We start from the raw sequence: 16,062 nt of genomic DNA on the forward strand, positions 1-16,062 counted from the left end.
ATTTCTGCTTTTTAGGGAATTCAAGACCAGCTACAATCACCTAGTATTCCTGTGAACAGGTGCTGACTTTCTTCTTCTTTCTTCTTCTTCCTTCTTCTTCTTTCTTCTTCTTCCTTCTTCTTCCTTCTTCTTCTTTCTTCTTCTTCCTTCTTCTTCCTTCTTCTTCTTTCTTCTTCTTCCTTCGTCCTTCTTCTTCTTCCTTCTTCTTCTTTCTCTTCTTCTTTTCCTTCTTTTCTTTTCCTTTCCCCCTCCTCCTCCTCCTCCTTCTACTACTACTACTTCTTCTTCTTTCTTCTTTCTTTCTTCTTTCTTTCTTCTTCTTTCTTCTTTCTTCTTTCTTCTTTCTTCTTTCTTCTTTCTTCTTTCTTCTTTCTTCTTTCTTCTTCTTCTTCTTCTTCTTCTTCTTCTTCTTCTTCTTCTTCTTCTATTGTTTATTAATGCAGTATCCATTAGATCTAAAATCTGCAGTTTCTAAGCACACTATGTTTAGATCTTTCAGATCCTTCTGCAGTTTTAGGTTATTTCTACAGAGGTACCTTTAAGTGAATGAATAACACATTCTGTAATTCCTGAAAATATAGTATAGAGTGAGTGAAATGATTTAAATATAATTTAGGCACATATTGACTATGAAAATAGATTATCTCTCAATACAATACTTCTCTGTCTTGGTAAAAATAAAAAGCAAAGAAAATAATTCATTTCTGAAGTTGCTTTCCTTCACTTTTAAAGATCTGATCTCCTCCCACCATGCATATGTACCCTTTACTGTTAAGGAAAGCTTTGCATATGTAGATATAGAAGAATAATGATACGTAAATACTAAGGATATGTCATTCTCCCAAAGGAGACACAGGTGGTTTTCAATGATTGCTTGCCTCATGTTGATGAGTCTGTAGAGTTCAGAATCCATTTGGACACAGCTAATATCCCTGCTCTTCGGGTAGAAGTAAGGACACCAGGTCATTGGTAGGGAGGTACAGGCCCTTCCTCTGCTGCTGCAGAGAGATAATGACTCAAGAAAATTGGGCCAAAATTTGTTTAAAAAATATATATAAGTAAAAGAATCACAGGTGCTGACTGATTGGTATTACATCTTGGACCAGCCAAATGCCTTTATTTTTACTTTATATATATATTTTTGGTGGCTGTAATCAAATGTGTTTAAAATTCCTCATTCCCCACTCTAGGGTTCTAGCTGCGATTATATTACGTTGTCTTTTAGCAGGCAACTCTACCATCTTCATTCATATAAACTTTGATTGCAGTAGCTCTGGATTTAGTATCTATTTCTAAGCTGGCCCTATATAAACTATTTGGTATTTGAATTAAATGAATATTAATGATGTACTTTGGTTTTTTGGTTTTGAAGTATCTTCCTCTGCTTGTGATGATTGTATGAGAAAATTAGGCTAACAGTGTAAATAGGTAGAATTGCTTGGTCTGGTGTTGAGTGGAACTTGCCTAGAATGAAATTCTGAGAAATTCTCACTTATAAGTGTTGTAGTGATAGGTAAGTTCTTCCTCCATCCGGAGTCCCACTGTACCTTTGGAATGACAGTGATGTACAATGATGTCTTTCTTTCCACTCTGTCTCAATCAGTAAGAACTGGATATTACTTTAATTTAGCTACTATTTTGTCCTAAAAAGTAAACATTTTAAAAATGAACCTGAAAAGAGTCTTAGGGAGTCTGATCTCACCATATTCATGTGGTGTGAAAGGTATTTAAAGAGGGGAGGGATCACTAAAGCTATTTATAAACCTAAACAACCTTTTCCAAGTTTTCATAAAGTTTTAACAATTTAAATATTGATACTGCATCTAGGTATTCAATAACTATAATTGCATATGTAGTGCTTTCCATAAATTAAAATCCTCAAATGGATCTCAAACCAAGATGATATTTCCACATCATGCCTATTTAAAAGCAAATATAATAGATACTATTCCTGGCCATAAAATCAGATAAACCCCCCTACCCCGTTCAAAAGGCAGCAATATCTAGTTTCCCTACATCTATTAAATGCGTGCTTTTGTGTTGAAAATTAGAATATGGAAAAAAAAAAGTCAGCTTTTTCCCTTATGCACCGCTGAGAACAAGCATAATCCTCTAAATGTTTTCTTTTTTTCCTTTTTTTTTTTTTTTAATTTCCTTACGGTGTTATTTCTTCGACAACTGAGTGGGTGGAGAAAGAAAAGTGATAAGGAAAACATTTTCATCTTGTACATCTTCCTCCAGCCCCTAAAATTCTCATCTGATACTTTGTGACATGTGTAGTGGTGTCAGCATCTCTTCAAATCTAGCTCCTTTCACGTTGGACCTTCTCAGGTTGGCTTCTTGAAGATCACACCCAGAGAGATCACACTTCTCTAAGTCAGTTCCTGCCAGAGTTGCTCCTCTGAGGTTACAGTTCTTCAACTTTGCATTTTTTAAGGTAGCCACTCTCAGGTTAATTCCTGTCATCTGACTTCCCTCCATATCCACACCTTTCAGATTAGCACCTTCTAAATTGACTTTAAGACCAGAAGGATCCTCAAAATTACAGTTTCAGGGATGCTCCTTCTGCATTAGAACAGAGCATCTTGACTCCCTGGAGATTTGCACAGTCAAGCACGGATCCAGAGAGATCAGCTCATTCAAGATTTGCACAGCAAAGAATTGCATGTGCAAGATTGCAGCGGCTTAAATTGGCCATTTTGAAGTTAATGTATTGAAGGTCCAAACGAGAAAGATCAGAACCACTGAAGTTCAAACTCTGGCATCACAGTTCTGACTTGGTTGGAGTTGCTAGCAAAAATCGGACAAATTCCTTTCGGGATATTGGTGAATGATCCTCCAGTGGCTGAGAATTCTTTATTGCCACTTCTAGGTGTTCAATCAATGAGTAAATTCCAAAAAATCTTGCTTCTTCTAACACACCCAATAAATTAATGCCATCATTTACAATGAGCTGTCCATGATGCAAGTAGTTCAAAATGGGTTCAACGTACTCAGGACTTCGGTCAATTAAGAAAACTCCTCTGTGATCTTGCTTATTTCCCCCAGACACCTTTGTCCTTAAACATATGGGCCAGCATACTGTCAGGTTCTTTATTCACTAAAGTGCTCCATGTAGTTGTAAAGTACCGCTCTCCAACATTTAATGTCAGCCAGTCTGTGTGGAATCCTAACAATCCTTCAGGAGGCTTAGAATCTGTCTCCTGAAGAGAGTATTTCTTAGAGTATTTCCGTTCTTGGGGCTGCTGTTCAGAAACAGGGCGACCCGCCTCATCGTGCTGCCCCGCTGGGTCCTGAGTGAGCTGCCACCCTCCCGCCTGGTCCTCCTCCCACCTTTTTCTCCTCTCGCCCTTCCCTTCCCTCCACCCACTTGGATTCACCTCCCTTTGCCACCTTCCCGCCCTTGGAGACGTATCACACACACGCCGGCTTTCTTCTAATAATAATACCAAGATTAATGAGCTGAACAGAACATACATTGAAAGCATTGTGATTAACCGACTTGTAACAACTCCCTAATGGTTCTCTTATATTTTTGGGTTTATTATAAATAACAAAATGGCACCTCAAGTGGTTGAATCTCAACTACTTCAAGGTTTATTCTCGGGTCAGGTACTTTATCCTCAAGGTTTTATAAATATATTCCCTTCATTTATATTTCATTCATTCATTCATTCATTCCCCAGACATTTATTAAAGTTTCTTTGTGCTAGGCTCTAAGATGGGTACAATATTGTCCATTGACTTTGCAGCTCACTGTCTAGCATGGGAGAAAAGTCTATTAGACAAATAATAGCAAGTAGAGTGTGCTAGCTGCTACCTTAGAGGTATATAGTAAAAATGCAAAGAGTCATTGGAAAAAAAAATCTTTGTAGAGATATGAGTCTTGAAGTTGGAAAAAAGCAGAAGGGGGTACTCCAGGGAGAGAGATTATGATGGGCAAATGTGGAGGTATGACTGCATGTCATGATTAGGAACTGCAAGATTTATTCTGTCACAAAGATACATCCACACGTTATTCATTGCAGCACTATTCGTAATAGCAAAGACATGGAATCAACCCCAATGCCCATCATTGATAGATTGGATAAAGAAAATGTGGTACATATCCACCATGAAATACTATGCAGCCATAAAAAGGAAAGAGATCATGTCCTTTGCAGGGACATGGATAGAGCTGGAAGCCATTATCCTCAGCAAACCCTCGCAGGAACAGAAAACCAAATACTGCATGTTCTTATAAGTGGGAGCTGAACAATGAGAACACATGGACACAGGGAAGGGAACAACACACACTGGGGTTTATTGGAGGCTGGGGTGGGGGGAGGAAGAGCATTAGAAAAAGTAGCTAATTCATGGAGGGGTGTAATACCTAGGTGATGGGTTGATGGTGCAACAAACCACCATGGCACACATTTATGTAACAAACATCCACATTCTGTACATGTACCCCGGAACTTAAAATAAAAATTTTAAAAATGCAAGATTTTTTTTACCCCAACCTCTAGACAACATGGGAAGATTTGTGTGCGTGTGTGGATGAAGCACAGGGTTCAAAATTGGGAATGACAGTTGATAAGGGTAGAAAGGGGAGGCTGATGCTGGATCACTGGGACTGGGAATGCCATGCTGAGGTCTTGACACTTGATCCTGTACTATGTAGGGAGCCATCCATTGAACAGCTTACTAGAAAATGTGCTTCTTAGAAAATGTCACCGGAACAGCGGTATGAAGAGTGGATTAAGAGTGACAGGCATGGAGGCAGGATTAACAGTTTGGCGTATTAAAAAAAAAAAAAAAAATCATTGGTATTTAACCTCGTTCCCAAATAACTTAAAATAGCTTATAAAAATAAAGAGCAAGAGAACAAAGCATTTTATGAAGAAATTGGGGGTAGGCAGGGAGAGAAAGAGAAATCTTGGGGTAAAATTATATGCTAAAATGCATGTCCCAGGCCAGGCATGGTGGCTCAGGCCTATAATCCCAGCACTTTGAGAGGCCGAGGCAGACAAATCACTCGAGGTCAGGAGTTTGAGACCAGCCTGGGCAACATGGTGAAACGTTGTCTCTGCTAAAATACAAAAAATTAGCCAGGCATGCTGGTGGGTGCCTATAGTCCCAGCTACTGGAGGCTGAGGCATGAGAATTGCTTGAACCTGGGAGGCGGAGGTGGCAGTGAGCCAAGATCGTGCCACTGCACACCAGCCTGGGTGACAGAGCGAGATTCCTTCTCAAGGAAAATGCAAGTCCCCTTACTAAATATGAGTTGCCCATTCCTGGTACTGAGATGTACAGAGAGGAGTGCATTGACTTAGTGAATAATGTCCTCAACAACATCGATGTGATACAGACTGATGGAGGCTCATGAACCCCATTTTTCCTTTCTGTGTTCACAGGAGGACTATATTTTCTAGTCTCTCTTTTGGTTAGGCCAGTGGGGCACGGGCTATTGGAATGTCATGGATGTGATGTAATCTACTTCACTCTTCCAGCTCTTCTTTCCCCTTTGCATAGATCTTGGAAGGCATCAATTTTAAGTGGTGTGACCTTCAACACACTGTGGATTTTTCATGAGCGAGAAATTAATCCTTATCTTGTTCAATCAGAGATTTTGGAGTTTATTACTGCAGCATACCTTCATCTCTCCTGATTAATAAAAGCCCTATTGTAAATCCATTTTAAAAATCAGCCAAACTGTTAATCGTGCCTCCAGTTCTTGCCACCCTTTATCCACGCTTCACACTGCTGTCTGGGTATCTGTCTTTTGGAAGTAGTGAGAAATTAATTTTTTGAATTTGGTAGCACTAACTTGGTCAGTGGCAGACAGGATTGTTATAACACAGTCTCTATGGAGATGCATTTTTCCCTCCATCATTCACTGGCAATAGCTTATCGGGCTGCTTCAAATTTTCTGGAAGCCATGAAGCCATGACAAGTCTTAATTCTCTGCTGATGATTTTTGGTCCGTCTATGGTCATGATTATAATTCATTGCAAATGTAAAAGGGCATTCAGCAACCTCTGATTATATATCAATTTTTCTATTTTTTGTTGTTGTTTCTTTGAAAGCACTTAAGATGCAATGAAGTTTCTTCTTCTTTTTTTTTTTTTTTTCATGCCATAGACAATGCCTTTCTCTGTTGCACAGGCTGTAGTGCAGTGGTGTGAACATAGCTCACTGCAGTCTCAAATTCCTGGGCTCAGGGGATCCTCTCACCTCAGCCTCCTGAGTAACTGGGACTACAGGCACACACCACTGCACCCGGATATATATACAGAGATATATATTTTTGGAAGACATGGGAGTCTTACTATGTTGTCCAGGCTGGTCTTAAACTCCTGGCCTCGAGATCCTCCCACAGCACTGGGATTACAGGAAGAAGCCACCATGCTTGGCCTGAAATTGCCTCTTTAACATCCACCATGATAGTCTTCCTTTGTTTCTTTCAGAAGGGAAGTGTTGAACACTGCCTCTTGCACAATTTTTGTCATGAGTCAAAACTGTTTGTTAGAACACAAAGTAGATGGAATAACAACACAGATAGCACTCTCATTGGCTCAGTGGTGCAGTGTGGTGTGTGCTATTGCTCACTGGCTGAGAGTGGATGGTACCATGAGTTGGGCCAACTCTTACTGCCTAAGAATTTATCATAGCATGCAGAACGTTGGGAAAATACATGAATGGTATCCCAGAGCAAGTTGTTTATACATTTTTTAGAAAAATATTTCAGAATCAGGTTTATAACAAATATGTGCTGATCAATAACTTGTTAAATGGATATTATAAAGACTTCTGTGTAGCTGCTTATTACAGCTTTCAAAGCAAGCGGTTGGCACAATGTCACCGCACAATTCAGTGTTTGTCATTCTATGAGGATTAAAGGTGATGTGGTCCTGGCATCTAGTTCTCTGATCATCAGGAAATAATGATCTTTTTATCACCAAGCAATTACCCATGAAATCATGCTTTGATACTGAGCTTGTGATCAATATTCTGGGTGGCAGAATAGTGAGATTACACTCTAACAAATTGTCGATGGATGGTGTTCTAGGTTTCCAATTTGGGGAAGATACATAGATTTTATTAGATAGTTGCAGTGGGCATAGCTAGATGTCAAATTTAGAAAAGTTGTTTTCATGGATGAAGCACACTGTTTATTCTATTTTGATGTAATTTTATTCTTTGTATTTATAAAATTAAAAAATGCAGGTGTTTTTCCAATACAGAAACAAATGGGACCATGAATTCCATGTTTCTATACAGTATAGTATGATCATGATATCCTTAGTCTTTTCAATATAAATGGGAAATAGAAGACATCTAAATTAAAGGAATATCAGCTTTTGATGAATCCTTCAAGGTAAAGTGATTATATTAAATACCCCTCAGTAACCAAATTGTCTCGCAATGTGGGATTTTTAGACATGGAACCAAAACCTCAGATTTTGTTTTGGAAAAAGTGATCTTGAGTAACACCTTCTGATAGCAATATGTAGGAGGGCCAAGTGTATATTATTGTCACCCCTGATCTGTGGCCTTAAACCCATACAATTCACCAGAGGGAATTCCTTTTTCTTTTTTTCCCATTAAAAAAAAATACAAGTGTTTGTGCTGATGTTTTAATATCTGAAATAAAAAGTCCTAAAAGCTAAACTTCTTGCTTATTTAAGTAAAAGAATCATCGGGACTCAAAGAGTTACTCTTTTTAGAAAATTGCCATCAACTACATTGTTCCAGTTAGAACTTAAAGAGGAAGGATTAGATTCTACCATTAAAAATTGTTGTTTTATAATTCTGAAGGAAGATTCTCTTTCTTTGGTGCTCTGTTATAATTATTTTTACATTTAAAAACAAAAAAGCTGAGAGTATGTAAATTAAAACATTTGGCAAAGCCCGACTGCTTTCCACCTTACCTTCTCTTTTTCACTCTTTTAGCTATTCTTTTTGCTATTTATCCCCATATTTCTAAATAATGCATAGACATCACTATTTCTTCTTCCTACCTTCCCACAGATTTCCACGATGGAAGGTAGGATTTCATACTTTCACACTTTCCCCCCGCCCCTCCACACATGTAACACCCTATTCTACCAATATTACTACACGTTTGATAAATCAGTATTTGTCATGATGACCGTGTAAATAGTATCCATTGCTTTGCCTTGCTGTACCTTGTAGTGTATTATAATTCCATTTACTTTTATTCAACTTTTTGCTTTCTGTAGATTAAGTATACTATTTGTTTTACATTTTTAACCTTTCTATTTACCTATTTAATTTATTATTATTATTATTATTATTTTGAGGTGGAGTCTCGCTCTGTCACCCAGGAGTGCAGTGGCATGATCTTGGCTCACTGCAACCTCTGCCTCCCGGGTTCGAGAGATTCTCCTGCCTCAGCCTCCTGAGTAGCTGGGATTACAGTCATCCACCAAAATCCCCAGCTAATTTTCGTATTTTTAGTAGAGAGGGGGTTTCACCATGTTGGCCAGGCTGGTCTTGAACTCCTAACCTCAAGTGATCTGCCCACCTCAGCCTCCCAAAGTGCTGGGATTACAGGTGTGAGCCACCATGCTTGGCCTTACCTACTTAATTTAGTCCCAAACTGTATCTGTTAAAGTATAAATTTCCCCACAATACATTAAAATGTAGTGGGCCAGCCCTCCTTCCTTCCCGCTTACCCTCCCTTCTTCCTCTCTCCCTTCTCTCTCTTTTATCATTTCCCCCACTGGTGACATTCATTCTGTAGCCCCAGATTCCCCTGCCCCAACCTGGATGAGTTCTCTCCAAGAAGATATCTGAGTCCTGGTTTTCCTTCTACTGTCACAGTGGAAATTTCCTTTGCCTCTTTCCTGAATTGGATTCCATGCCTTCCCCTTTCTTGGTTTACTGCGATACTTGGTCAAGCACATCCCCCTGAAACTTTTTGTAAAAGGGTATATCACAGGTTAATTTGAGATTTTGCATGTTTGAACATATTTTCATTCTACTTTTACACTTGAATGAGTTTCAACTCTGCGTTAGTCAGCTCGGGCTGCCTTAACAGAATACCACAGACTGAGTGTTTTAAACAACAGACATTTATTTATTTTCTCACAGTTCTGGAGGCTGGAAGTCCAAGGTCAAAGTTCCAGCTGATTCTGTTTCTGGTGAGGGCTCTCTTGCTGTCTTGCAGATGGCTGCCTTCTTGCTGTGTCCTCACATAGCCTTTCTTCCATGAGTGGACACAGGGACAGAGATAGCAAGAGTGAGCTCTCTGGTGTCTCTTCTTAGAAGTACACTAATCCTGTCACATCATCAGTGCTCTATCTAAATGACCTCATTTAACCTCAATTACTTTCTTAGAGGCTGCATCCCCATACATAGCCACACTGGGGGCTAGGGATGAGAATTATTTTTTCCTTAACATTTTGAAGACAAGTTTCCATTACCTTCTAGCATTCAGTGATTTTGAGAAGTCTGAGACCATCCTCATTACTGATCCTGTGTACAGAACTGTTTTGTCCTTCTGGAGGCTTTTAAGATCTTCTCTTTATCCCCAGTCTTCTGAAATTTCATGATGATGCGCTTTAGTGTATGTTTTCCTAAAAAATTCATGGTATCGATGAAAAATTGTGGATATTTTAAATTGAGAAATTCATGTTCTTTAATCTGAAAAAATACTTTTATATAATTTATTTTCTATTTCCTTTTTTACAAAGAATTTCTAGTTTTCTGATTTAGATCTCCTGATTGATCCTTTCGTTTTTTTACTAAATTGTATTTTCCACATAGAATTTCTTTGTCTTTTTATTCCCTGTCTGTCTATTGAATGTTGGTATCTATATCTATCTATAAATAGATACAGCCCTGAGGCTAGATAGTAAAGGTATACTGTTCTTTCTACTATATGAAGGCAACTACCTCTGATTATATTGCTAATAAGGATGGAAAAAATTGCTAAGGGCACGCTAATTTCCAGGAGCTGTGTAACTTTTCTCTAGTGAAGATACCACATTTGGATTGCAGCAGTGGTTTGCGTCACCATCTGCTGCTGTTTGTGACAGTCTGTAGTCATCTTTGTGCCCTTGCTGGCTTTGGCATTGGGAAAACAGATGCATTTAATGGTGTTGTGTTGAAAATTATCACCCTGGGTGTCTAAAGTAGTCAAGTTCACAGAAACAAAGTAGAATGGTGGTTTCCAGGGGCTGGGAAAAGGGGGAAATAGGGAGTTGTTGTTTATGGGTATAGACTTTGAGTTTTGCAAGATGAAAATGTTCTGGAGATCCGTCACACAATGTGAATCTACATAACATGACTTAACTGTGCTTAAAATTGGGTAAGATGGTAAATTATAGTATGTATTTTTTGTAATTTTTTTAAAAGCATAACAACAATGAAATAATTATCACTGTATTTCTCAAATATTTGATGGCAGCAATTATTGCTGCAATTATGGGGATGTAGCATTGTGTTTGGTTTATTATCTCAGTAAAGGCTGAAGCACTTCCAGAAGTTTCCGTCTGCCCTTCCTACCAAAATAGCCCTCACTTTTCAGACCAGAGGAGCAAAGTAGGGAGTCTACCAATTGCTAAATATATCTATTCCCAGTCTACATTCTGGGGTTAGGGAAATGACCGTAGATAGAATGGGTCTCTGGTCTTCACAGCCAGTATCTAACAATGCAGAAGGTCAGGTATTTCACTCTCCCCAATATCCAGATATTCTCTTAAATAGCAGTAGGACCCTCTGGGAAAGTCCTGGGGTATGATTTAGGGTGAACATCTGTGGCTGCATTGCAGGATCCTTCCTCAAAGTTCTTGCTCAAAGAGTTTTGGGTGTATATACTATGTATTTGTTTTTTAGAGTCAGGGTCTCCCTCTCTTGCCCAGGCTGGAGTGCAGTGATGTAATCAAAGCTCACTGCAGCCTCAAACTCCTGGGCTCAACTGATCCTCCTGCCCCTCGGCCTCCCAAAACACAGAGATTACAAGTGTGAGCCATTGGGCCAGCCAGGTGAACTCGCTTAGGTGTGGAAACTGGTTAAGAGGCTGTGAATTCCTTTCTGCAGCAGCTAGAGTGAGGTTTCTGCCCAGCAGACCTGGAATTTTTCCATTTATAATTACCAAGCGGCATCCTTGTAGTCTGTCCACCCCTTTCGTTGACAGGGATTCCACGATCTATTAGACAACCCCAGAATCCTGCGAGTCTAAACCCTCCGATAACAACTTAGTTCTTGTGGCTTTAGCGATCATTGTGCCCCCCTCGCCTGTGGTGGTCAGGGTTGCCGCCTGTCCTCCAGTACACTGGGATCCCATTTTCCCCACCAAAGCCAGGGAGCATTGGTTCTTCTGCAGCGTTTCCCTCTATCATCATTGGCTTATGGAGAAGAGCTGCTGCAGACCTTTAAAAGATGCTGATTACTGCCTTTCCCACCAACAAATGTCTTCCTCTCATCAATGAATTATTTAATTTCCTAATATCTTGGTGAAGGCAATGTCCTCAGGTCCTTCTAGTGGGTAAGGGTAGGAGGGGCTATGTAGGTTGCTCATAGTAGATCTGTTTCAACATCTCCACCTCGCTGAGATTTTGGATTCCTTCTTCTACAGTAAACCAGAGGATTTTTAGCATGTTAACCTCACTGACTGCTTCTCACTGTTGAGTTCAGGCTTCAGTTAACCAGTCCAGTAGATTGGTAACAGTACTCCCTGGCACTGAAGCCAGTTTATTGAATTCTAATTCTGGGTTACATGTACCCATATCAATACATGCAGTCTGACCAGCTTTATATAGTTCAGTTTCTTGGTGCCATGCCCTTCAAATCACTCCCATACGTACCCTTCAGAATCCTGTAGGAGACATTGCACTTCTTTGTCTTGTCTCTGTTAGGATCAAACTCTCATCATGAACTTGAAGACAAGAATGGTTGAGGGTCTGGCCAGGTCCTGAGCATAAGAAACATTCATTTTTGAAGCAACTACCCCTGGTACTATCATTGAATTTTTTTTTTCTCCCCCAGGAAAAAGGCAGCGAAACTCAGAGTGGGGAGGGATTGATTCCACTTTTAAGGAAGTTTCAAAAAGATCTGGGAGTTCAAAGCACTCAACCTCATTTCTGATTGCTCAGACGACCTCCTCCCTATCTCAGGCTCCCCCTCCTTCATCACCAGCCAATACCCTTATCTTGGTGAACAGACATTATAGTGCTAAGCACTTAGTGGGTTTTTCAACTCTATATCTCCTAAAAACGGGCTTGTTCTCAGGCCTCAGCTATTCATTCTGTTACAGGGTAAGACAAAGGACTCTTAACCAACATCCATCCATCCATCCCTTCCTTCCTCCCTTCCTCCTTTCCTCCCTCCCTCCCTCCCTTCCTCCCTCCCTCCCTCCCTCCCTCCCTTCCTTCCTTCCTTCCTTCCTTCCTTCCTTCCTTCCTTCCTTCCTTCCTTCCTTCCTTCCTTCCTTCCTTCCTACTGAGACAGTCTCGCTCTGTCACCCAGGCTGGAGTGCAGTGGTACAATCATGGCTCACTGCAGCCTCAAATTCTTGGGCTCAAACAATCTTCCCACTTCAACCTCCTGAATAGCTGGGACCACAGGTGTGCACCACCACACCTGACTAATTAAAAACATTTTTATTTTTATTTTTTTGTAGTGCCAGGGTCTATGTTGCCTAGGCTGGTTTTGAACTCCTGGGATCAAGTGAACCTCCTGCCTTCCCAAGGTGTTGGGATTACAGGTGTGAGTCACCGTGCCTGGCCTGGTTATCTGTTTGTTTTGAGTTGAGTGATTACCAACTCCAGCTTCTTCTTTCACCTAGATATCCTCTCTAGGGAAATCAGAAAAAGCCAGCTGGCCCCATAATCTTTATAATGAGCCCTACATGTTTTATAAGTACTATTGTTGCCATAGCAATGATATATCCCAGACAGTTTATTTTTCAGCAACTTGCCTCCTGCCTGCAGTTCATCCCATCCCTACCTGTGATAATCTGAGTAATGGTGATGACAACACATGCCATGGGTTACTAGAACCCCACTTCCTTTTAACAAGGAGGTTAACAAGGAGGTTATTTGCGAACTTCTCAAATATGTATGATAAGCTCAACCCAGAATCCCATTTTGAAAGTCTTTTTCCTGGTTTCACTCCAGGCAACAATAACTCTATCAGTCAGGGTCCTGTCAAGAAATAAATGGCATGTCCAAACTAGTTATTTGGAAGAGGATTTAATAGGGGACTATGTCTAGAGGTGCAGGTAAGGTTTGAGGAAGCTAGCTGATGCTAATATGGGACTGCGGGTTAGTAACTGTGGGGAGTTGACAGCACCGGCTAGAAAAGGCAAGGGGAGGATGGTCCTGGATCTGGAGAGGGAAGCTCTGGGCAGACACCTGCCTGTCAAAGACTAGCCTTTGGGAGGAGGAGGAAGCTACTCAAAGGAGGGAACAGGAAAAATAAACCCTCTGACCTTTCTCATTTTTGTTTTTTCCTCTCCTCTTTTCCTTCCTTCCTTTCTTCCTTCCCTCCCTTTTTTCTTTCTCTTTCTTTTCTCTTTTCTTTTCTCTTTTCTTTTCTTTTCTTTTCTTTTCTTTTCTTTTCTTTTCTTTTCTTTTCTTTTCTTTTCTTTTCTTTTCTTTTCTTTTCTTTCCTTCCTTCCTTCCTTCCTTCCTTCCTTCCTTCCTTCCTTCCTTCCTTCCTTCCTTCCTTCCTTCCTTCCTTTCTTTCTTTCTTTCTTTCTTTCTTTCTTTCTTTCTTTCTTTCTTTCTTTCTTTCTTTCTTTCTGTTTATTGGCAGTGTGTATTTTATTTGTGCTAATTAACTGCCTAGGGCCCTTTGTCCATCTTTCTTTTTTAAATTTTATTTAATTTTACTTTAAGTTCTGGGATACATGTGCTGAATATGCAGGCTTTTTACATAGGTATACATGTGCCATGGTGGTTTGCTGCACCTATCAACCCATCATCTAGGTTTTAAGCCCCGCATGCATTAGGTATTTATCCTAAAGCTCTCCCTCCCCTTGCCCTCCATCCCCTGACAGGCCCCGGTATGTGATGTTCCCCTCCCTGTGTCCATGTGTTTTCATAGTTTAACTCCCACTTATGAGTGAGAACATGTGACAAACCCCTTAACTTTATTCCTCTCCCCAATTACTCCCCAGTGCCTTCCATTGGTCATATCCTCTCACAAGCCAGAAGGCAAAGGATCCCATTGATGTTGTCTCACGGGGGTCAATCTCCTGAGCTCAACTGGTATGGGGAAAGACTGAGAGTAAATATAATAGAACAAGTGGAAGATAACCAGCCTGGACCCTAACTGCAACATGGTGTCAAGTGCTGGCCTGCCTGGTAGAAATCAGTGTCAAATTTCTTCCAGATTTATGATAAGTGGTTTGACCCTTGAACGACACAAGCTTGAGCTGTGAGGGTTCACTCCTGCTTGAGTTTCCTTCTGCCTCTGTCACCTGGAGACAGCAAAATCAACCCCTCTTCCTGTTCCTCTTCTGCATACTCAATGTGAAGACGATGAGTATGAAGACCTTTAGGATGATTACTTCCATTTAAAGAATACTAATACATGTTCTCTTTCTCAGGATTTTCTTAGTAACATTTTCTTTTTTCTAGCTTGCTTTATTGTGATAACACAATATATAATACATACAACACACAAAATATGTTAATGGATTGTTTATGTTATTAGGGCTTCTAGTAGGACTACTAGTAGTTAGGTTTTTGGAGAGTCAAAAATTATATGTGGATTTTTGACTGCATGTGCAGTGGCTCATGCTTGTAGTCTCAGCACTTTGGGAGGCCGAGGCGGACGATCACTTGAGCCTGGGAGTTCGAGGCCAGCCTGGGCAACATAGGGAGACCCTGTCTCTACAAAAACAAAACAAACAAACCTCAACAACCCTCCCCCCTCAAAAGATATCCAGATAGCAATGTAGAAAAGACTGCCTTTGGAAACAGGAGAGAGAATTGGGAATTCAGGAGTGAGTTCCAGGCTAGAGAAGTAGATTGGGATTGGAGCTGTTCTTGTGAACTATATAGAGGTGGAAGTTAGGTGATTTTTTTTTTCTTCCCTGGAAATGTCCTAGCAATAAGGCAAACTAGAAAATCCCTGTATCTCAGGTGAGAGGAGCTACTGTTCTGCTTCTGCTCAGGAGCCAAAAGCAGGAGGGAAAGGGCACTTTGTGGGGATATGAGGGGTATACTTTGGTCACCGTTTGGTCTTAGGCTATTCCAGATAGTGCTGTTTCCGGGGGTCCTGAGCTGCCTCCCAGGGTGGCTACAGCAGAGGCTGATTCACTTGTGTGACAGCCCAGTGTAGAGGCTGGGAGTGCTGCCTCCCTCCTAAGGCTGTAATTAGCAGAGGCTTTCTTGCCTTTTGTCATGATAAATGGTGCCTGCCAGGGCTTTCCTTGTGCTTAATCTATGAGAAAATGAGTGACTCACTCCCCTTTCTGGGGCCACTTTGAAGGCACTCAAGCTTCTCAAGCTTGCTTTCTTTTTTTTTCTTTTTTCTTTTTTTTTTTTTTTTTGAGACGGAGTCTTGCTCGGTTGCCCAGGCTGGAGTGCAGTGGCGCGATCTTGGCTCACTGCAAGCTCTGCCTCCCGGGTTCAGGCCATTCTCCTGCCTCAGCCTCCCGAGTAGCTGGGACTACAGGCGCCCGCCACTACACCTGGCTAATTTTTTTTGTATTTTTAGTAGAGACGAGGGTTTCACCGTGTTAGCCAGAATGGTCTTGATCTCCTGACCTTGTGATCCTCCCGCCTCGGCCTCCCAAAGTGCTGGGATTACAGGTGTGAGCCACCACGCCCGGCCCACTCAAGCTTTTTTAAGCAGATTCCAGGGGAACCCCTCAGGCTCCATCTGAAAGTCATCTTTATTTCTGAATGGCTCACTGTCTTTCAAACAAGTTCCCAATTCTTGGGGAGAAGCAGGCTTCTGCCTTTTAATGATTGTTTCTTGGGGTTCTTTGTGGATATCTCCTATTTTCCAGGGTGTTTATGTAGCATAGACTAATGTTCTCTCAGATAGTGGTAAGTCACCAACCTCCACATCTTTGAAACCCACCAATTGTTCAGTAGC

The 16,062-nt window shown here is 40.8% G+C and overlaps 1 pseudogene; it reads right to left on the reverse strand.

Moving 5' to 3' along the window:
• Window positions 1-2,179: 2,179 nt before the first annotated feature.
• On the reverse strand, window positions 2,180-3,336 carry LOC119618907 (BTB/POZ domain-containing protein KCTD9 pseudogene; annotated as a pseudogene).
• Between the last annotated feature and the right edge of the window lie 12,726 nt (window positions 3,337-16,062).

This window comes from Chlorocebus sabaeus, chromosome 8 (genome assembly GCF_047675955.1).
Source record: "Chlorocebus sabaeus isolate Y175 chromosome 8, mChlSab1.0.hap1, whole genome shotgun sequence".
NCBI classification, from domain to species: Eukaryota; Metazoa; Chordata; class Mammalia; order Primates; family Cercopithecidae; genus Chlorocebus; species Chlorocebus sabaeus.